The sequence below is a fragment of the Bidens hawaiensis genome, unplaced genomic scaffold (assembly GCF_021521415.1).
Source record: "Bidens hawaiensis isolate Kalapana, Puna unplaced genomic scaffold, B.hawaiensis_p1.1 tig00024978_1, whole genome shotgun sequence".
NCBI lineage: Eukaryota > Viridiplantae > Streptophyta > Magnoliopsida > Asterales > Asteraceae > Bidens > Bidens hawaiensis.
The window spans coordinates 211,501-236,028 of record NW_027493961.1 but is presented as its reverse complement, the minus strand read 5'-3'; the positions used below and the strand labels follow the sequence as shown (position 1 = coordinate 236,028).

General features: G+C 33.5%; 1 pseudogene across 1 annotated transcript; it reads left to right on the top strand.

The window, feature by feature from the left end:
* Positions 1 to 17,788: 17,788 nt before the first annotated feature.
* LOC143570395 (F-box/LRR-repeat protein 15-like) lies at positions 17,789 to 23,736 on the top strand (annotated as a pseudogene). Its single transcript, XR_013141923.1, has 16 exons — positions 17,789 to 17,887; positions 17,965 to 18,097; positions 20,424 to 20,523; positions 20,594 to 20,791; positions 20,880 to 21,150; positions 21,255 to 21,353; positions 21,435 to 21,523; positions 21,615 to 21,714; positions 21,812 to 21,982; positions 22,067 to 22,219; positions 22,296 to 22,456; positions 22,532 to 22,729; positions 22,808 to 23,202; positions 23,284 to 23,347; positions 23,436 to 23,522; positions 23,609 to 23,736. The product of XR_013141923.1 is annotated as an F-box/LRR-repeat protein 15-like (transcript).
* Positions 23,737 to 24,528: the final 792 nt, after the last annotated feature.

The window sequence follows — 24,528 nt, the reverse complement described above, 5'->3', positions numbered from 1 at the left end:
AAAAAGGCGAGGAGGCAAAAGTTTACAAGTTGTGAAAGGCCTTGTACGGATTAAGGCAAGCTCCCTGAGCTTGGAACACAAAGCTCGATAACATCCTACGAAACATGAAGTTTCAAAAATGTTCCAACGAACAATCGGTTTACGAAAAGACGGATGGGAAACATTTTTTGATCGTAGCCGTGTATGTGGATGATTTATTTGTGACAGGTGCACGCTCGAGTATAATTTTTGCTTTCAAAAAGGGTATGGCGACCAAGTTTGAGATGTCGGATCTTGGGAAGTTAACCTACTATCTCATAATCGAATTATTTCAACAAGAGGATGGGATAGTAATTACACAAGAAGGATACGCCAAAAGGATTCTGAAGGAGAATGGTAGGCAAAATTGTAATTCGTCTCATGTCCCGATGGATCATGGTGTGAGATACTCAAAAGCCGAGAATGAAGTCGAACTTAATGCAACCGAGTATCGAAAGGTAATGGGTTGCTTACGGTATTTATTATACACTCGTACGGATATGGCGTACTTTGTGGGTATTGTTAGTCGATATATGCAAAGCCCACGAAAACTTCATGGTATGGCAATACGACACCAATTGTGATATTTGAAGAAAATGACGAGTTACGCAATTAAGTACGGGAAGAACGGGTCCAAACGACTTGTCGGGTACAGTGATAGTAGTCACAACATAGATGAGGATGATGGTAGAATCACCACTGGCCACGTGTTTTATTACAAACAATCTCGAATTACACGATGCTCACAAAAGCAAGCGACATTTGCACTCTCATCGTTTGAAGTCGAGTACATGGCAGCTTCATCAGCCGCATGTCAAGCTATATGGCTCCGAGAGTTGTTGAGCGAGTCGACTGGAGAAGCGTTGCAGAAAGTTATGTTGAAAGTTGATAACACGTTCGCAATAGCCCTTGTGAAAAATCCTGTTTTTCACAACCAAACAAAGCATATAAAGTCTCGTTTTCATTTTATTCGATATTGCTACATCGACGGCGAGGTCGATGTTGAGCACATTAGCAGGAAAGAGCAACGGGATGATATCCTCACCAAAGCACTCGCAAGAATCAAGTTCACGGAGATGCGCGAGTTACTTGGAGTTGAAGACCTTTCTATCCGAATCATAAATTAGGGGGTGAATGTTGGATTAATTTCTATTCCGGGTCACAAGTCGGTGAACCGGGCCTAAGAGGTTTTAACAAGTCGGTTAAAGTCTAAGGGATATTATGAAGCATTCTTCCATTTGCTTGGTGGCCAAGTTCACCTTGTTGCCCAAGTTCACCTTGGTGGCCAGGTTGAGTGGTGGACACATATTACGCTTGGTGACCAGTTGGGTTACTAGTATAAATACATGTACAAAGTTAGTGTTGGACACAACAACAACAAACACAACAATCACCACCATCACTACCAAAGATATTGTAATCACTTTTTGAGTTATATTTTCTGGTTATAATATAAGTCGGTTATTTCTAAGTTGTGCGTTAATTATCGTTTTTATTCTTGAGTTTGAAGGGTTTAGTTTCGTGAGTTTTTAAAAACCTTATGATTTCATCTCATGTGTTTTGTACATTTAACAAATGTGAACTCTTGTTTGTTTCTACACTCTACAATGCATGGGTTGTGTTTTACGTTGAAACCATTTAGATTTTACAAAGAGACGACATGATGTGTTATTTCTTGACGGTTTGAGTTAGATTTACAAAAGACTTGACGTCAATATCTAAGAAGAAAGATCTCCCAATTAATAACATTATAAGTGTATGCATTTGTTGTTTGTGTTCTTGTAAATGTATAAGTATAAGTGGTTATATTTTCAATGTTAACGAAAGGTAAACAACTTTAGACGAAACTCTAGAAAAATGGCTAGTAGGTTTTGAAATTATTCATCTCATCGTTATTATTTGCTTATATGATGAATTTATGTACGCATGTATGATCTATCTTGTTAGTATTTACATGCATATCATATTTACTTATAAGGGGCGTAGGATCTTCTTCAAGTTAGTGCATGTATCTTATTACAACAAAATAAAAGGAGAAAACATGGTGCATCAGACTGTGCACGTGTCCCGGGGGGTGCGCATGGTGTTGAGCTAACTTAGGCTTGATTGCGTTTCCTTACCTTGCAATTCTATACTCTCTATAAGAGATTGTTTCCATGATTTGAATTAATGACCTTCAAGTCACATGACAAAAACCTTATCACTGCTTCAAGGCTTACCCCCTATGGTCTTTATTATTTATGAGTTTTATATATATTGTAATTTGATTATTATGTTATTATGATAAAGTTTCAATAATAAATGGAACACATGAGTAGCTTTAAAGTAATAAAAGCGTAGCTCCTATTAGTTAGATTGGGAATATTGAAGAAAGCTATATAATTTTTTTAATCTATTAAGAGTAAAAACATATGAGTAAAAAATTGCAAGCGACGTTACTTGTTTAATTCCATGTGAGCAAATGCCCAACAGAAGGGTATGAAAACACATGAGAATTCCATAATAGCCATCTTATATATTTTGTTATAAATAGTGGATACCCAGGAGAAATCCCCTAAGCTCAATATCTTTCATGTTTTTATGATAGTTTACCTTACAATGTTCGTGGTATTTTATTCAAACTAAGGCCTGATCTTACTTTGAGGATGCACATAGATACATTGCATCTTAAATAATATGTCCATCATGAAGGAAAAAGAAGTCATACCTACCTAAACACCTCATTTTCTCAATCCTAACTTAATTTAAATAGCTTGATTTGTTAGTCAGTTTTTCATATAAGTAATAGAAAACATAATAAATACTGTACCTATAAATTTGTTACAGCATGGAGAGTAGTAACCGCAACAGAGTATGATGTAGTCGACATGTTTGTCATCTTCATCTCCCATTTAGGATGTATAGTTAAGGATGGTGTTAGGTTTCTTAAGAGGAACCCGTTTTTAGGAGAGATGAGGCACACAAAATTGTATGTTTATGAGATTAGGTTATGATGTTAATATTTATCTCTCTATATATATACATCGAAGGGGAAACCCTTTTTTAGTTAATTAAAGGTAATATGACACATCAACAATTACCAAACTAATATATAATAGGATATAATTTCAAGTCCCGGATCGATAATCAAACATGATGTAAACAAATAACTCTTGTTTATTAATCAGAAAATCTAGCTCAAAAAACTGATTACAAACTATCAAACCGTAACTCAGTTTGACTCTTGATGAACCCTAACTCGGTTGCATCTAGATGAACCCTAACTCGGTTACATCTTGTGTGTGTCTCTAGATGAACTCTTAACTCGGTTACATCTCACACCACAATCTATAATGTCTAACCATAACTTGCTAGTCAAGACATTACCAAATATAATAAACCCTAATTGTAACCCCATAAACTCATTACATAATAATGAATCTCACAGGCCAATAGGTCCAACCCAGTCACCTACACGTGACGGGCCTATTAAGTTGGAAATTACTTCCAACAATCACCCCCTAATTTCCGACTTGAAATAGGTGGACCTTCAACTATGAGCATCTCTCTTTAGCCCTATTTAATTTGACCCATGAACTTGACCTTCTAAGTTTTCATAACCATCTTGGCCTTGATCTCCCCGGAACTTTTCTTGATCCATAGATGTGTTCTTCGACTCCCCCGAACTTGACTACCTCTGTGACCTTGTCCCTGACCATTCACTCGGTCGTATGAATTCGCATATCCACTCCTCTAGCTATGATTTCGGTAATCTAATCGAGCGAACAACAATCTTTCTTGATCTTATTTTGTTCCCGAATAAAACTACGAGCACATTGTTCAGATCAAAATCTTGGTTAAAACATAGCTCGTTCAATCCGTATAAAACACACTCTGAATTAGATCCGCTTGTCCAACTCGATAAAAATACATGGTCTAACGAACTTGCTAAACCAATGTAAAAGACCTCTAGTTTGTTGAATCAAGGAAAATAAAATATTAAACCAGCTTATTTAAAAATTTTCTTGAATTCCTTGTCGCAAAAGTAACTAAGCAAGCACCTAAATCTTGAATTCCTTGTTAGCAGGAAAGCAAATGAAGAAAACTATTTGCTGACTTTTGTCAACTTGACACCTTTAACAAAACTCCACATAATACGTAAACGGAAACAAATACCTTGTTCTTCATTCCGATCTACTACGACAACCCTTCACATATATGATTTCCAAGCATGAAATTGGAGCAACTTGTCACTACGGTAGCTGGTCCAACTGACCCGCTGCTTATTAGTAAACTCGTTGTTGGTTCTTCTTGATAACTTGTGTTTGATCTCTTGCGGATTTCCAAACAACCCCGAAATTCCGATCTCGATCACGACTTTGATCGGTTGATCAATAAACACCAGAAAAACTTTTTGGTCACCAAATATCAGCCCGTCGCCAACCCTTGTCTCGATCGTCGACCCTCGCCTTTGTTATTCGATCACAACGTGATCGAACCCTCCTTACCGATCACGACTTTGACCGATAAACACCAAGAGCGTAACCGCTCTGATACCAATTCAAGTCCCGGATCGATAATCAAACACGATGTAAACAAATAACTCTTGTTTATTAATCAAAAAATCTAACTCAAAAAACTGATTACAAACTATCAAACCCTAACTCGGTTTGACTCTTGATGAACCCTAACTCGATTTCATCCAGATGAACCCTAACTCGGTTACATCTTGTGTGTGTCTCTAGATGAACCCTTAACTCAGTTACACCTCACACCACAATCTATAATGTCTAACCATAACTTGGTTTATATAGACTAACATAACTTGCTAGTTAAGACATTACCAAATATAATAAACTGTAAGGCCCCGTTACCAGTTCCCTACATTGGACGTTGGATTTACTCATAAACACGGTTCTAAATATCAGAGTTAAATTAAACTTTTACGGAATATAAAACTTTCATTAACTTTTACATAATAATTCATAACTTGTCTTAAACAAGCATCTTGTCTTTCAAAATTAAGAACATTAAACATAAAACGTCATGAGTCTTCAGATGTCAGCCTCTTATTCTTCTGCCATGTGCCCCCGCTCAAGCTAGCTGTCTCATTCTACTCACATGCGTGCATACTAAAAGCCAGCTACGCTGAGTGAGTTCTAGTTAATCATACACCATACTACGCATCCATAATTACATACTTTCGTACATGCTTCATACTTTCATACTTTCGTTTATAACATACTTACTTACCTTCATACCTTCTTTCTTTCATATTCATACATTACGTTTTAAAGAGCATTACACCCTATAACCTTTGCATATATTATTAGGGTATGCAACCCTGTAACCTTCACATATATTATTAGGGTATGCAACCCTGTAACATTCGCATATATTATTATGGTATGCAACCCTGTAACCATCCACACATCCTATAACCATCCGTAGCTTTCTATACATACTTTCCTTAACAACACGTGCAATATCCGAAGATCGTTCACGTACTATCAAGCATTCATTCATAATATAAACATACATTCTTTCCTTAACAATACGTGCAATATCCAAATCACGTACTATCAAGCATTCATTCATAATATAAACATACTATCACATTTATCATCAAGACAATATTGAGTACGCACACAGCCCCGAAAACATAACAATGGAATGGGGCTAGAAACTCACCTGAGTCCTGTTACGTTCACCGTTAATGGTTATTCCTTTCTTTAGTTGTGCACGACTAACTGTATAACAATTACACGTATCATTTAACTATCACTACCATATCCCGTTTCTAGTTTAATTATAACCCTCAACGAACGGGGGTCCGGGGGCAGCATCCCTAGCAGCGAAGTTCTAGGGGCAGCAGCCCCTAGCAGAATCCAAGGGGCAGAGCCCCTGGCTGGGGTCGAGCTGCCAGGTCAGCTTGGAAAAATTTTATTTCCATTAACTGTCTTAACACATTTTTTCATTAGAATTCTTAATTATTATTTTATTTGCTAACTCATAAATTTCAAGTGCTCCTTTGTAATTAATCCATTCTTTTTTAAGTCCAGGGACCTTTCGGTCATTCTTTCAAACTTAATTCGTTATCCAGTTCGTTAATGAATGAGGTTCATTCGTTACTTCTTAACTTATAACGAATTGACCCTCATAACAAATTGGTCCTTATAACGAACTGGTCTTTATAACGAACTGGCCTTTATAACGAACTGGTCTTTATAACGAACTGGCATTTATAACGAACTGGTCTTTTTAACGAATAAACCTCTATAACGAATGAACCTTCTAACGAATGAAGATTCATTCGTTATCTCTCTATAACGAACTACTGCTAATTCGTTATTTTTCCTTAACGAATGTGCATAACGAACTAATGCTAATTCATTACGCTTCCGTTAACGAATTAGGGTTAGGTCATAGACATTCCCTGCCATTCTGACATTCCTCGTACGCCGTTTTCCGGTGCTGCCTTTTCTGCACCGTCATCGCCGGAAAACCGGGATCTCGCCGGAAAGGCGAAATCTCACTCGTTTTCCACCGTTTTTTGTCTCGTTCAATCCAGATCTGAGCTAGGGTGACCTCTAAGCTCATATTTTGATCAGTTTATACTCGATCCCATCCGGATCTCGTGACTTTAACGGTTTAGAGTGTCAGCTCGTCGTTTCACGACTCAGGTTTGGATCCATACAATATCATACTATCACTACCTCGGGTAGGGAATCAACTCTTCTTCTTAGTTTCGGTTAGAGAAAGAGAGAGATGAGGGAGAGCTAAGTGTGTGTTTTTGATGGTGTATGGAATGAGTGGAAATGAATGGATTATGGGTTAATTAAGGTTTATATATCATGGGTCATGGGCTTAAGCCCATGGACTTTCTCCCTTCCTTATTAACCCAAGTCCATTACCCATATTAATTAACCCAACACATGCCCGACTCATAATAACTCATATTTTATTTTATTATCCGAAACGGGATGTTACATAAACCCTAATTGTAACCCCATGAACTCATTACATAATAATGAATCTCATAGGCCAATAGGTCCAACCCGGTCACCTACACGTGACGGGCCTATTAAGTTGAAAATTACTTCCAACATAATTAATAATTTTGATCTTTTATAATATAAATGATTATAATGAACATATATAAATATATATATATTACTATATATTTATTCTTACATTCTCCCACTTGGCCGAGTAATCATTTATTATGAGTAGTAGATAAGCCTGATCAGTAGTTAACACTCATTTTAGCTTTAAACTTAAATTGGATCAAATAAATACAGTCATTGAATTGAACATCAACTCAATACCCACATTAATCATACTGCAGTCCTTATTTAAAACCTAAGTAGTTATAATCAAAATTTTCAAGTAAGCCCTTCAGAACGTTTGATTTGTATATTAATTCTTCTATATTCCATTACATATTAAGAGACGTATAAAATCAAAACTGATGAGGAAATTTAATTGTTAATCATTCATAGTATGATATGCAGTTGCGCATAGTCATCAATAACCCGTCATTATTATAAGCGCTTTCATAATATTTATGGGTGAGACTTTTAGTTATCGGATCCTTAAGCATATCATGAATGTATTCGATACAAAAATTTAGATTCCTCAATTCATTCATAAACGAATAATTAATTTCATATCGAAATTTTAATGCAACACTTCTCGAACTATTATTATTTGAGAAAACATGGTAGCTGACTTTATCACAGTAAATCTTCAATATATGATTTATATGAAGTTAATAAACTTATAAGTCCACTGATAAATTTTCAACAACATTATTGCTAATTGTGTTGTGAGTAATCAACACATTATGTCATTATAAGTTAGATTGTTGTTATCGGTTCATTATGAGTCCTCCATGAGATAGATTTATCTACTAACATAAGAATATATCCCGAAAATTACATTTTCTTATCTCTGAATATGACAAAGTTTAGAGTAATCTAACGGTTTGAATTCTCATTTTCTTCTTTTAAATTATAGTCTTTCGTTTCCTTTAAAGATATCTTAGTACTCTTTTAGATGCTTCACATTAATCTAGACATATATAGTGTGTTGCAATTTTGAGTAATATCTAAACGAGTATAGACTTGAAATTATATAAGCCTTCTACTTAATGAAGCATAAGGAAATAATATGTGTTCTTATTATCCTCGAAAGTAGAGCAGTATTGTTTGTTACATGTGTAAGGAATATCTCTGAGATCTATAATATCAAAGTGTGTTAACAATGCTTTGACTAGTGTAACATATATTTGTCAGACGAATTTCATCTATATAAGGACAAGATTGTTTTTAGTTGCTCCCACTCATTTTAAGGTAAGTACATTAATCTACTTGGTATTTAATGAAAATAATTGTATAAAGATTTCATCACATTTTGATGTTTGCATTAACCCATATATGGATTTTATTTACTTATAGACTAAATGTTCTTTGATCTTCGGCTTATAACTTTTAGGTTGTTTTATGAACATATAAATATGTAAGTCGATTGTTAGGGAAAGTTGTTTTAATGTTCATCTAATGTAACTCTTAACTATTATAAGCTACTAGAACAATAATGATCTTTAAAGAAATCTTTTGTAATATAGGTAAGAAGATTCTTTGATAAATGGTTTTTCCTTGAATATAACCTTTAACGATCAATCATGCTTCTTAATGTCTTAAATTTTTTTTATTGGGATTTAGTTTAGTTATGAATACGGATGTGCTTAAAACAGTCAATTAAATATTAACTAAACTAAACAAGTAATAAAAACTAGACTTAAGACTCAACTACACAAAACACCGGCAAGTGAACCGGTCAATTGTTGACTTCTCGGACTTTCGGCCATCTGAACGTCTGGTTGACTTCTCGGACTTTCCGGTGGTGAACTGGATGGTGATGATTTCGGTGTAGAAGTATCTTTCGACGGTGGTCCTTGCGAACGAAGATGTGGCATAAACCTTAAGGACGCAACTGACTAAGTGAGTAGACTAAAAATAAAAACTAAAACTAGATTAAACTAAAATTAATTAGATTTCTACGACTCTAACAAAAATAAAACAAATAGCACGAATGTAGCAAATAAGTCCAATTAATAATAACACAATTGCCAAGAGTCCCCGGCAACGACGCCAAAAACTTGATGTGCTTAAAACAGTCAATTAAATATTAACTAAACTAAACAAGTAATAAAAACTAGACTTAAGACTCAACTACACAAAACACCGGCAAGTGAACCGGTCAATTGTACTAAAGCTAAGTAAGTCCGGAATATCAAACCCACAGGACTTTATAAATTACGTTAATTAGCTAATTAGACTCGACTTACGACACGACTATTTATTATTAATATTTAAATGGGGTTTTTAAACTAAGAAAATAAATAACAAACTAGAAAACAAGCAATTAATCACAAGATCGAAACCAATCAGAGAAGGAATCTACCTAGGTAAGAATCCCATGTATCAACAATCATCAAGCAATGGACAAATAACATGATATGGAAACTGATTTCTGAACATATTCATCTAACAATCCCTAAAGGACCCTCAATCACATCAAGTAAAATCCTAAAGAATGAATATTAGATTATTAAGCAATCAGTTGTATTGATTTCCTCACGGTTATCAAATAGGGTTAATTAATAGTATCTAAAGCAAGTAATCTTACGAAACACTAAGCCCTAGATAACTTGATAAGCTAAACACGACATCATGAACAAGGATCAACACAATAAGCAAGAATATTGTCACTAATCTATCCTAGCATGCGATTGACCAAGACACATGAACAACTCCTCACCTTACAACTATTGGAATTTAGCAGAACATTCAAAACCCTAACCAACTATCAACAAGCTTCTATGATCTAATGGGCCCTTTCAATCACAATAATCAAAACACCAAGTAATGATTAAACATAAACCCTAAATCTAAATAACACAATTAAGAGATATAAGATCTATGTGAAGCAATAGTTAACAATCAATCAAGATAATAAATACTCATATGCATCATGAAAGCAAAATCAAGTCTTTTACAATTAATAAAACAAAACCATAATCAAAACATTAGTCCAAAGCAAGAATCAGGCATCAAACATGTTCATCAAACCTAGGTAGACATGAAGTCTAGCCTAGAATCATTATTAAAAACAATCCTAAACAAGTAAAACAAAAGAGATTCATGATAAATAACAAGAACGAAGAAAGTAGAGCGATAAAACCCTTAAGACTCCTTTCTTGATCGATTGAATGAAAGCTCCTTGATCTCCAATGTAATCAACCTTCAAACTCTTGGTTTTTCTCTCCAAAATCGGCTGCCAAAGTTTCTATTTTCGTTTAGGCTTATAATATATATATATATATAAATATATATATATATATATATATATATATATATATATATATATATATACGACGAGCTGGGCCTTAAACTTGCAAAAACGGTTGACCAGGGAGCCCTAGGCGCCGCGCGACCGAGTCTGGCCACCCCCGTCGCTCGACGCGGCGTGCCATGGGGAGGGGGGTCCGGATTTTCTTGTTTATTTGTTGCTTGTTTATGTTGGATCTCTTCCTTGACTCTCAAGCAACGATAAGTAACTTCTAGAACTTCTTTTCTTGGCTTACAAATCATCATCTACATGAGAACAAATCCAAACACTAAGTGGAGTAATCATGTAATCAATAACGAGCAAAACGAACTTAAACTTCGCATGAAAAGATAGAAAGAATTAAGTTTAACATGCAAGACACCAAAAGATATAAAACAAGTAAACATATAATAAACTTGACTCAAAACCTAAATTAATAAAAGATGAACTAAACACGAACTAAACCGAACTTGAAACATTAAAGAAACACAACTTTACAAGGGAATCGAGATGTATAAATAGATGTATATCAAACACTCTTGGGTGATTCAACCAAATCTCAAATGTTATTCTGACTTATGAAGTCAATTTTGCTAATAATATTCCATTCAGAAGATTAATTGATGTTAATGGTTTTCCAACATCCATTTCAACTTTAGTTAGGAATGTTACATAATCATCAATGTTAGTAGGTTAAAACCTAGATGGCCTCCTAAGTTGATTATTGTGTAATTTTAAAAGTCTCGGTTTTATGGATTTGCTCTTGGTTAGGCTGCTATCATTTTCAGGATTCTATATTTGTAAGAGTTAGTACAGTATGGTGTACAATAGGTGTAATTGAAGTTAAATTCGGAGTAAAATTTAACGACTCTCTTCCCCCCGCCTCTTGTACATTTGTCAAGTCATTATAAAGACTTTTACTGCTCCCACTGACCTTAAAAACCGTTAGGAAATTAGCATGTTTAGGGTTAATATTTAAAGACCAACAGATTCTAACAAAGAAACAAATTAATGATATAAGTTGTTGCAGTTTCTCTTGGTGAGGATTATTTCAGTAATAAATTGAAGTACGCCCACATTTAAGAAACAATGAAACTTTTATAAGAGTAGTAGTAAATTCTAAAGAGATAAGTTTTGATAGAACAGTGTTGCGATGGAGCAGTGTCTTATACAATAGGTGTAATTGAGATAATATTAAGTTTTCATTCCCTCGCCTCTTGTAAATCTTGTAAGTTATGATTGAGACACTTAAGGCTGCCACTGATTTTTAATATCTCTAGGAAAATACAAGAGAAGTTTCAATGATATACATGATGTGGGAATCTGCCATATATATGCTAGACTTGATTTGATTTCTTTCACGTCCATGTCATAATAAATTTAGGGACATATTTAGAAGAAATCGTATTAAGTATATATGAATGGATCTCTTTAAAACCATGGACCATAGAAGACAAATTAGATACAAGTAAATAGCCTTTTAAATGATCATTTAAAAGAATTATGTCTGAATATTCCGTTTGAATAAGTTCCACGAATGTAAGTGAAATATAACTTCTGGTGGACCCATGCTTATTTAAGGCAAGCAATGTTTAAGGCATCTAACACATGATTTAAAATCACTAAGAATGAGATTATATGAAAAGTCACATTCATCAACCACGTCATGATTTCTCATGAAATTTGGTTTTAATGGATGAGTTTTATAGGTCTCATTTGTCTTTTGTTAAATTTTTATTTGCATGATAACAAAAGGTGTGAACGTATATAGTATCATCTAGTTCTATTTTATAAATGTTTCAATCCAGATATTGATAACAAATAATATGAAAGTTTAAGGTAAGAGTGACTTTATGTTGGCTATGCAAACCTCACAACTGTCATAATGTAGCTTAAGTATTGATACTAAATTTTGATTAATCTCCATAATATTTAATGTATCATAAAGCGTAATTAAAAGACAATGTATCATGGTTCTAATAACCTTAACATTTAAATTTGTCACTAACACTCATGTTAGTAAGTTGTCGATTTCGGGTAAACATATAGAACTAGACTCAACCAATCAAACGTTATTGGGAATATTAGGATTAGCATACTTAAATATCATTCATACACAACTATCATATTTAGACAGTTGTTCTTTTGAATTATGAATAGTCTTGTTGCTTATGCCTAATCTAATGACATATTTTTGCAATGAGACTTCTCCTTAAAGAACTTAAAGCTGGAAGTAATACTTGTGATTGGTCTATGAACCTTAGAATTATCCTCTTTTAGGTTTTAGTGGTGTGAGTCGAATAATATCTTATTTCCAGTACCAGACATTTCTTTTCTTGTACATATATTGCTGATCAACACACTCATTTTCATTTGGTAATTCTGAGTGGTATAGTTGATTCTTAAGGCACCAAATTGTACTACCGAAAATTTTAGTATGTAATGTACTAAAAAAGTGTCAATATTTTCATATGTAAGCCCTTAATTTTATGGGTCATGGTTTTGTACATTATGATGTATTCAATGATACCATTTAACCTTGTAGTTAGAATTTAGAAGGTATGCATGCATCTTAGGAGTTATTTTGATTAGTCTTAGAAAAAACTAAATCTAGAATAACTCTAGTGATAGCATTTATTTAAATAAGTTCTTGATTATCATTATCATAAGAGACATTATGATTGACTCATCCCATTTGTTATGCTCTAGTTTTCAATAGAATGATTGTTATTAGAAATAGCTGTAGGATAGTCATATTATGTCTTAATGGATAATTAAAACTGAGAAGAGCTAAATGTTATTAAAAACTCTTTATGAGACAAAATTCAATTGTGTTTTGAGATTAGAGTGGATGATTTGGATGAGATCGTTATTTATAGAAGAATGTTATAGTGAGTAATATTATGTGATATTAAAATAATACAGATTAAAATTAATTATCATTAGATTAATGAATGATCATTAATGTAAGGATCATTATATTTTATTGAAGATGTGATATGTCTATTATTAACATCAAATTAATAGAATATAATTAAAAGTTCTACTTAAACAAAAAATAAATCACCTTTGGGCAGAATTAATTTTATTAAGTATGTGTTCAAAACAATTGTAACACATCACCTTTGGGCAGAAGTGAGACAATTATTTTAATTATGCACATGCTAGTTTTGCTTGATAAAACTGTAACACGTCACCTTTGGGCAGAAGTGAGACATTTATATCATGTTAGACAAAAACTAACAAAAGCTTTCAGTTAGACTTGAATGATATGTAAATGTAACTCATCTCCTTTGAGCAGGAGTGATACATCAAAAGTTTGTTCAAGTTAAGCATTTATATTTTGTAAAATTTTATAATATTTAAGTATTTACAAAACATTTTAATGAGTTAATAGCAAAAACTTTCTGGGTAAAATTAAGGATTTTGAGAAATAATTGTTTCGGGTAAATTATAGTTTTCGGATGATATGGGTTCTTGGTATAGGTTTTTGAGTATTATGGGGTTTCGGGTAAAGTAATGAGTTTTCGGAAAATTAGCGTGTTCGCGGGAAAAAGTTTGGAAAACTATTCCAAAAAAAAACCAGTAGAAGGCCATAAAGTTTAAAATCCGAGAACTCTAAAATTCAAAAATTAATATTATACTAATTAAACTGAAAACACAAAAAAAGTTAATAAAACCCATACAATTAATTCCGTAAACTAGTTGATCCCTAAACTGATTTCGAAAACTAAAAGGATAATAATAAGATTTGGTTCAAATCTTTTAAGGATTAACAATTATATCTATTTCCTATTTTAATGAGATTCAAATATTTTAATAAAATACCAAAACGTTTAATTTTATTCAAGATTTGAAAAATTATATCCCTAAAATTAACTTTAACGGATTTAAATCCATATTTGAACCAAAATATGTTATAATTTTCAAAAATTATGATGAACACGAAGAACATCGTCGAAAATTTAATTATCATACATAAGACATATACAAAAACTGGAATCGAAATCTTTAAACATGATTTTAACAGATTTTGAAAATATTAGGGTTTATTAAATATGAACTTTAGCAATTTTAAACAGTTTCATATATTGTTTTCGTAATAGAACATGAAAAAAGAAACCGAAAAAATTAGGAAAAACATGGAGAACTGATTAATCAACATCACTCTGATGCCACATGTTGATCAGTTCTTCATGTAAGTAATAGAAAACATAATAAATATTAAACCTATAAACCTGTTACAACATGGAGAGTAGTAACTGCAACAGAGTATGATGTAGTCGACATGTTTGTCATCTTGATCGAGTTCCCCTTAATGATGTATAGTTAAGGATGGTGTTAGGTTTCTTGAGAGTAACCCAGTTTTAGGAGAGATGAGGCACACAAAATTGTATGCATGTGAGATTAGGTTATGATGTTAATATTTATCTCTCTCTATATACATCGAAGGAGAAACTCTTTATTAGTTAATTAAAGGTAATATGACCCATCCACAATTACCAAACTAATATATAATAAGGTATAACTAATAATTTTGATCTTTTATAATATACATGATTATAATTGCTATACATATATATATATATATATATATATATATATAATGGTTCAAATAAAAAGAAGTTGTTTCCTAAGAATGGTAAGAACAAATAGAATTTTGACATTTGGCATTAAAACCTATGGTAAAAGAATAATTTTAGGAAACTATGTCGGTTATAATGGTTAAAGAGTAATTCTAGGAAACTATGACGGTTTTTGGTAATTTTAAATCTCAACCATTGATTGATATGATCAAATGGCTATGATTTATTCTTAGTCTTCCTAGGAAACTACTTATTGTTAGGATAACCCTCCCCTATATATATATGTGTGTGTGTATTACTATATATTTATTCTTACATGATTTAATTCATGTCGATGTTTAATTATACTAAAACAAATTATGACCACTCTAGGTTTCAAGCTCATAAGATTCAATTATATATCACTAGTTAGAAATCACATAGACATGATTTTGCTAAAATATTTGATTCATGTGATAGTTGTTAAACAAACTTTTAAGACTTGTTCATTCACAAAATACCAATTCATAATTACAAAACAAAGTACAATACCTAATTACTCGTGAGGTAAAGAAACCAAAAAACAAATGATATTATACTCGTATTTAATACAATGGTAAATCGTTCAAATAAACCAAACAGAAAGTGAATTTGTATAACTTAAAGGATTAATCAATAACTTAATCCAAAACCTAGGTAGAACCATCTAATGTTTTACTCACATGAACTATTCACCTGGAGGTGATCACAAGGGAATTAGCCACGCATACTCGTCATGAGATCTTCAATGCTGATGGAAACAAGGATTGGGGTGGAATCAAGGAGTTTAGAAGCGCCTAAATCCACCTATCTTTGTCCAGAACGTCATCCCACATAAGCTCCAGTCGAAGACCTCTTGTTTCCAGATATTGAAATAGGGTTGTTTTAGACTTTTTTGAAACATGCACGACTAGTGCATCACAAGTGGTGCACAAATAGGCATGTTTCACAAAAATAAAAATCCACATGGTCATGGACGTGGATTATACAACATACATCATGAATGTGATTATTTATCCCAAATTTATCACCATTATGATTAGTAATACAAATGTAAAAATTGTTATTACATGCTCATAACATAGTTTGATATAAAACAAAAGCTTCAAGCCTTAAAGTATTTTTAAATCTCAGTGATGCAGGCCTCATTATCAAATCTTCTATATTTGTCAAAAACGAAAGCTTTGAGTGTTCTCAACAAAATTTAACCATAAATAAGTTATACTTATCATCTCATTATACCATTTTACCCAAAACTTACTTATATCCATGGACTTTTCTCGGCAAATAAAGGCTTACCACTTGTTCTTTTTAAATAGATGATGATTAAACACTAATTTCTTGTTCAAAAGTTATAAAATTAGGTATTTTTGTAAATGTGGATGCTAATTTTATGTCATTTAAACATGTAATAAAAGTTGAGTGATTTTTCCATAGAAGATGATTGATTCTAATAATATCACATTCTCCATACTTGGTTACCAAATGAATAAAATTAATTTCGTTACACCTTTTGTTGGATTCGTAAAAAGTCCTATTCTTTCTAAAGCATGTATAAGTAGCCAAAATAAACATCATTTTATTTATCCTATTCTTGTTGGATTCTTACTTATAATACCTTAGAGCATTCATATCCTATTCTTCATTAGTTTGTGAGGATCTTTTTATAATGTATGAAGTGGTTTAGGATGTTGTAAGTAGATAAGAGAAAAAATACAATGATTTTTCTGTATATTTGAAAAATAATTGTTCATCCTTTTAATTTCTTAATACTTTTTAAAAGTGGTTGTGAGTGCAAGAGAAAAAAGAATAATGATAAATGTATGAGAAAATATTATTTAATAGAAAATAAGAGAGAAAACTAATTGTTTAGTATAATTTTAAGTTAAAAGATACATGAAGCAAATGTGAATAGTGAATACACACAAAAATAAAAAATAAAAAATCGTGTAACTACACGGTTGAATATTAATTTTTAGAAAAGTAAATCCATTATTTATCAGATTGTTACGTATATAGAGTGAAAATAATAAATTATGTTGTTGGAAATAGAAAAATGAGGTATTTAAGGGAAAGTAACTAGTAGTAATAAATAGTCGGTAATAAGTAAATAAAATTGGGGCGTATTCCCTTCTTTTTGATTCCATAAGCAAAGCAACAGACCCGAAATGAAATCTCCTTAGAGAAAGAAAGAAAGAAAGAAAGAACAAACAACTTGTGACTTTGTAGTTTCTTCCTTCATTTGCCATTCAATTCCATTTGTGGCCGCCGATCCAATCTGACTCATTACCTACATTTCTCATTTTCCCTTACTATAATAAACCACCGATTCTTTCCTTTCCCTTTGTAGTTTGTACAATGTCAATTAGCTTCTTTCTTTCTTTCTTTATGGTTTGCCCAACACGAAGAAGAGGATAATAACAAAAAGAGGCTTTCTTCAGGGAGTTAGGAAATGATGATGATCATGGATTCAGTTACAGCTAGGACAAGGCAGTAGCAGTTCTATAACTACTGCTGCTGAGGTTGATTTGAATTTGACTCTAGCCGGAGATCCTTCCGGTACTGATATTGGCCGCCGCCATTCGCACACTAAACGTCCCAAACTTCATTCGCTTTCCCTGTGAGAATCTTTTTCTTAATGCTTAATATTTAGTGATTTTTTTTTTTTTGCTTTTTAGATGCTGATCGTGTGTTGTTAATTTAGGGACTGTGATAGCTTTCTTTTATCGAACTCATTTCAATAAAGTAGGCTGTTTCGTATGGCTGACAAAGACTACAAGAGTAACCCTCTCGTGTCTGATAATTGGAGAATGGAAGAAGATGAAAACGTGTCGCCAGAGATGGATGATTTAGAGATTCGAATGGATCTTACGGATGACTTGTTGCATATGGTATACATTGCTCTTTTGTTATATTTTTGAAAAGTTATTGATAATATGAGCTAATGATTGCTGTTCTGTCTTGTTAGGTTTTTTCTTTCTTGGACCATATTAATCTCTGTAGAGCAGCTAAGGTTTGCCGGCAGTGGCGCATAGCTAGCACACATGAAGATTTCTGGAGGTTCTTAAGTTTTGAGAACAAGAACATATCTCCACAACAATGTAAGAACTAACAAGGTTTTATTCTGTTTTTGTTATCTATGTATGGATGTAGCCAGGAAACTTGCAGGGTTTTGTATAAGCTAGAATTAATCAAACAACCTAAACTAGAACTTACAAATTGAAATTTCTCCGGTAGAACATTTGTCCAACCTTATTAAGATTTGAAACTTACAATGTTTCCTAGATCAAGTTAAGCGTGCGTACGTTCCCTAGGTTTTTCATTACTTTAAAACTTAATGATATGTGTGGCTGATTTCGTCCTTTCCAATATCTTATATGCTTCTAACTAGGAGTATATATATATATATATATTGAGATGAAGTTAAATATGTGAGCGTTATCAGTGTATCCCAACTGTCAAAAGGCTCTCTTTTTTTTATTAACTTCAAGTGATAGATGCATACAGCATGTGTCTGTCACTATGTCTTCATATAGATACTTCTGTACGTCACATTTTGAAATGCATACATGTTGGGCATGTGTCATAAATATGTTACACGTGCGTGCGTTCATAGCTTTATATTAAAATTAAACTACTCGTTGATAAACATGGGTCTTGTCTTCATATAGATAGTTCTGTGCGTCAGCACTGCAAAAAAAAGCTCATTGATAAGCATGTCGCGATCTTTTTATGACAATCTGGAGGTTTGGAAACTAGTAATAATATTAATGTCTCTTCATGTGGAAACATTCAGTTTCTATTTAAAATCTATCTTATATCTGTATTGAAGATATTCCCCTTTGTATACTTCGCTCTCAATATCATACATTCCAAACTAGACTTTACAAAAGTTATGCACGTGTGTTTCACCGTGTCTGACTTTTATTAGCTATGTGCTATTTTCATGCTTTTGGCTTGTGATTGAGGTTTTGTGTTTGGTTTTTTGGTGTTAGTGATTAGTTTAGCTGGGATTTGAGGTTTTCTGTTAGGTTTATTTGTGTTAGTTGTTAGTCTAGCAAAGTGTTAGATCGGATTTGAACTCATAGCTTTATCATTTAGTACTTTAGAGTGACAACTTGACAATGCCTTGACGTGAGGTCGAAGACTCACTCAAAAATAAACCGATTACAACTATTAGCTAGCGGTAAGCGGGTATCGAACACAGGGAGTTTGTGGAAAGTGCGTTACTGAGTAGCTATAAAATTTAACTATATCAAACTAAGTGCAAAAAGTAAATTCAAAGATTTGGTTGTTTGGTTTTGATAACAAAATGAACTAAAGCAATAAACGAGTTTTAATCAATATGCGAAAATATGCCTTCCCTCGGTTTCAGGTTTCCATGAATGTTACGGTTAATGTTTAACTGAGATGAACAATAGGTAAAGTTCGTGTTTATGTAAACGATTGCGATAATTGAAGATCAAGTACTTGGATTATACAACGCAAGGTAATCACTCAAAAACCAATTAGTTTATCCAACCTGGAATCCCTCCCGATTAATCTCGATTACTTAAAGCACCAAGAACTGACGGCTTAGAACACAAAATCGATAAACTAACAATCTATCAACCAATACATAAACACCATAATAATGAAATCAATAAGGTCAAATATTATCTCAGAAATTGTCTAAACATTCAGCCAAACAAACATAATAAACCTTACAATCCGAGGGAAAACACAAAGGGATTTAGCCGAGCATGATTCGGTTCGTTATCCCTTCGATTATAGTTTGCATATGAATCAAAATAGAGTTTCTAATGATTACCACACTCAAAATTAAGCTATGGCACCTCCAAATCGCCCTTAGGTCGTCCTTAGATGAAAGATAATGATAAGAATGTCAAAAGCCAACCCTAAAACGAGTTTATAAGGCTGTTACAAGTTTCAGCGTCAGTCCCACCGTAAGATACGGTAGCCACCGTAGCTTACGGTGGCTTCCAAATGCCCTACGGTGGCTTAAAACTGCCATACGGTGTAATTTTCTTCAGAGTCCACCGTAGCTTACGGTGGCCACCGTAAGCTACGGTGGCTTCCATTCTTGCCTCTTTGTTTTCTTCATAACTTTCTCGTTTCATCTCCGTTTTCTTCACCGTTTTCGCTCACGTTCTCGTAATTACATCCTCTATCTTCTCCTACCTGAAATTATGTGAGTAACCATAGTCAACTAATTTCACAAAATAAACCGATTGTATGCATGGTTATTAACGATCTTATATCACTTAAGGGTTGTCCAATGGACCACCCGTCATGCCTTTCTTATTTTTTCTCAAAGTAACTGAGCGTCTGAGTTTTGCTTTAAGTTCGCTTGGATGGCTAATTTACTGTATATTCATTAAGTTTCTACTACAATTACACAATCCAACTAACATATGATACTTTCAGTTGAAGACATGTGTCGTCGATATCCAAACGCCACTCAAGTAAACATTAATGGATCGCCTGCTATTCACACGCTTGTGATGCAAGCAATTTCTTCCTTGAGGTGATTATTTTTCATTACTTAGACTACACCATCAACGGATATTTTGTTTACTTGTTATGCATACTTTCAGGAATCTTGAGTTTTTAACCTTGGGAAAAGGGCAGTTAGGGGAGACATTCTTTCAAGCTTTAACTGACTGCACTATGCTAAAGAGTTTGATTGTTACTGATGCTATTCTTGGTAATGGCATTCAGGAGATACCAATATACCATGATAGTTTGCAACACATTCAAATTGTGAAATGTCGCGTGGTCCGTATTTCTGTCAGGTGATGATGTATAAAAAATACTAGCATAATTTTATACAACCATGCAACCAAGAACAGTTTTTGCTAATAATTGTTGTCTTTTTGCCAGGTGTCCCCAACTTCAGACTTTATCTTTGAAGCGAAGCAGCATGGCACATGCTGTACTGAACTGCCCTCTTTTGCATGATCTTGATATAGCATCTTGTCACAAGCTTCTTGATGCTGCAATTAGGTCAGCAGTGACATCATGTCCTCTCCTCGAGTCCTTGGATATGTCTATCTGCTCGTACGTTAGTGATGAAACATTACGTGAAATTTCCACAACTTGTGAAAATCTTCATGTTTTGAATGCATCATACTGTCCAAACATCTCACTTGAGGTAATTTCTGCAATTTACCAACCAAACTGACTTTTATATGATTTATCAAATATGCTGGTTAAATTTTTTATATTGATAATCTACTCTTTTTTGTTTGCTTGAAGTCTGTAAGGTTGCCTATGCTGACCGTTCTCAAGCTTCATAGCTGTGAAGGCATAACTTCTGCTTCTATGGCTGCCATAGCATATAGCTATATGTTGGAGGTGAGAATCGGTTCTGTTGTCTTTTAGACACAACTGCTAAATATTGCAATACATTTGTTTGTAACCCTTGTCATCCCACAGGTTTTGGAGCTTGATAATTGCAGTTTATTGACATCCGTGTTCTTGGATCTTCCTCGTTTGCAGAATATACGACTCGTACATTGTCGCAAGTATAATGCACTACACCCAATTAGTTACTTTCCCTTATGAGAATATATTATGTCAGTATTATTAATTTTTGTTTTCTTAATATGGTTGCAGATTTGTGGACTTGAGTTTAAGAAGTTTGGAATTATTGTCCATTAAAATTTCCAACTGTCCTTCACTCCAGTGAATCAACATTGTATCAAACACACTGCAAGTATGGTTCAGTCCTATTTGTTCTTTTAGATTCCTAGTTTCTTGCCCAAATGCTTGAATTCTTGTAATTTATTTATTTTATTCTTCTTTTTTTGCAGAAACTGGTTTTGCAAAAACAGGAAAGTTTAACTTCTTTAGAGCTGCAATGTCAGTCTCTACAAGAAGTTGACCTCACAGACTGTGAATCTTTGACAAATTCTATATGTGAAGTTTTCAGTGATGGCAGTGGATGTGCCATGCTCAAATCATTGATTCTTGATAACTGTGAGGTATGTATATTGTATGCACACTTTATGTGAACATTAAGTCCATTAATTTTAGAGTATCTGATTGTGCTGTTCACATTGGCTCAGAGCTTGACAGCTGTCGCATTCTGTAGCACATCCTTAACTAGTCTTTCACTTGCTGCCTGTCGTGGTATTACTTCTCTTGAAATAAATTGCCCTTATCTTGAGCAAGTGTTCTTGGATGGATGCGATCATCTTGAAAGAGCAATATGTAGTTCAGTAAGTGACTCGTTTATTGTACAATTTTAAGTTGTATCATAGAATATGTTTGAAAATCTCAGTTTTCTTCTGCTAGGTTGGCCTTCGATCTCTTAATTTGGGAATATGTCCAAAACTAAATTCACTCAAGATCGAAGCACCAGCTATGGTGTTGCTTGAACTCAAAGGCTGCGGTGTTCTATCAGAAGCATCTATAAACTGCCCACTGTTAACATCTCTAGATGCTTCATTTTGCAGGTCATGTGAATTTACCTTTCTGTCACTTTAAGCATCTTTATTAAGATGCTAATGCTTTGTGTTCCACAAATGCAGCCAGCTGAAAGATGACTGCTTATCTGCAACTACCGCCTCGTGTCCACTTATTGAATCACTCATTCTGATGTCGTGCACATCTGTTGGTTCTGATGGACTCAAATCTCTTTGCCGGCTTCATAATTTGACGTCACTTGATCTTTCTTACACATTTTAACCAACTTGCAACCTGTATTTGATTCTTGTTGGCAGTTAAAGGTTAGTGTTTTATATTATTATTACATTAATTCTTTATAATCCTTCTTTTTGGCTTACATTTTGATCCATCTATTGAAGGTTTTGAAGTTACAAGCATGCAAGTATCTCACCGACTCATCACTTAAACCACTTTACAAAGACGAGGCCCTCCCAAAACTTCGCGAATTGGACTTATCATATGGGAGCTTGTGCCAGGCTTCCATAGAAGAGCTGCTTGCTTGCTGTACTCAGCTAACTCATGTCAGTTTAAATGGGTGTGTGAATACGCATGACCTAAACTGGAGTTTTACTGTTGATCGCGTGTATCAGCCTTTTTTACAAATTCTTAACTGTGTCGGGTGCCCAAATATCAAGAAAGTACTTGTCTCTTCAATCGCTCAGTTTTCTAATTTATCATCATTAAACATGTCGCTATCTGCATACCTGAAAGAAGTGGACGTGGCATGTTATAATCTGTGCTTTCTTAATCTAAGGTGCGGCTTTGTGGTATGATATTTGCTTTTATAACGATGAAATAGTTTAAAATTTGTATTTAACTGTTTTTGCTACTACAGCAATTGCAGCTCATTGGAAATCTTGAAGCTTGACCGTCCACGATTAACCAGCCTCTTTCTGCAGGTATGCATTACTACATCACAAAGTTTGACGTTTATCTTTTAAAATTTTTTTATATATCGTTTTTGAGTCTTTTTATATTTTCAATTAGTCTTGCAATATTAGTGAGGCAGCAGTTGAGTCTGCCATATCAAATTGTAACATGCTTGAGACGCTGGATGTTCGTTTTTGTCAAAAAGTAAGTCATATGTTAAAATGTTTCAGTTTTTAGACCATTTTGTTTTGTCGAGAAATGCTTATTATTATTTTGTGGAACTTGAACAGATAAGTCCAGCGAGCGTGGGAAAATTACGGACTGCATGTCCTAGCTTGAAGCGTATATTCAGCAGCATGGTGCCTGTTTAGATTAATCGTTGAAGTTATCGTGAATGTTTTACATGTCATAATCGTTTTAAAAATCATAATTGTTAAGGTCTTCACTCTTGTGATGGTGTTTGTTTCAAGTGTACTCTTTTAGGGTGTATAAAAGCATTGTTGTAAGGCTTTTATTGCGATACTTTGTGTTGTCAATTTGAGTTATGGTTTTTAAGTAAACGGCTCAATTGATGTGCAAGATCATTTTATCTTCGTAATTTTGTGTAGCAAGTTAAAATCTGTATTTTTAATATACCAAATTTAAAAGTTTAATGATTTTGCAACATGATTCATTTTAATTGATGTCATGTTTTTAGCTTACGTGTATACTTAAAATTAAAATTTTCAATGCTCTGCCTTTATATGCTTCCTTTTATGTAAAACTAGTATTTACAACCCCACCCCCGGTTGCGGGTGTATTGGGGGAAGAAGTGTAAAATCGTTTATTTACGAATCCGCTTAACTCGAAAACATGGAGTCGCCACAATCACCATCTTTCGTGAACCATTATAGAATACAAATGAAAAGTAGATGTAAAACGTTGAACCATGCACGATGATTCATGACGATACAAAACAATAAATAAACACCACAACATTCTTTACATACAACAAAATATAATAAAATATTCAAAGAAAACAAACTAATAACTTTATCAAAGTTTATAGATTCTAGTTTAACTCTTGCAAAGTTCAAGATCAATAACGTAAATTTGATTAAAACTAATGTATGTTTATTTGAAAAATTATATTACAAATTAAAAAGGAATAAAAATAATCTAACAAACAACCACTAGCTTATTTAACCCAACAATCTTATCACCACACCAA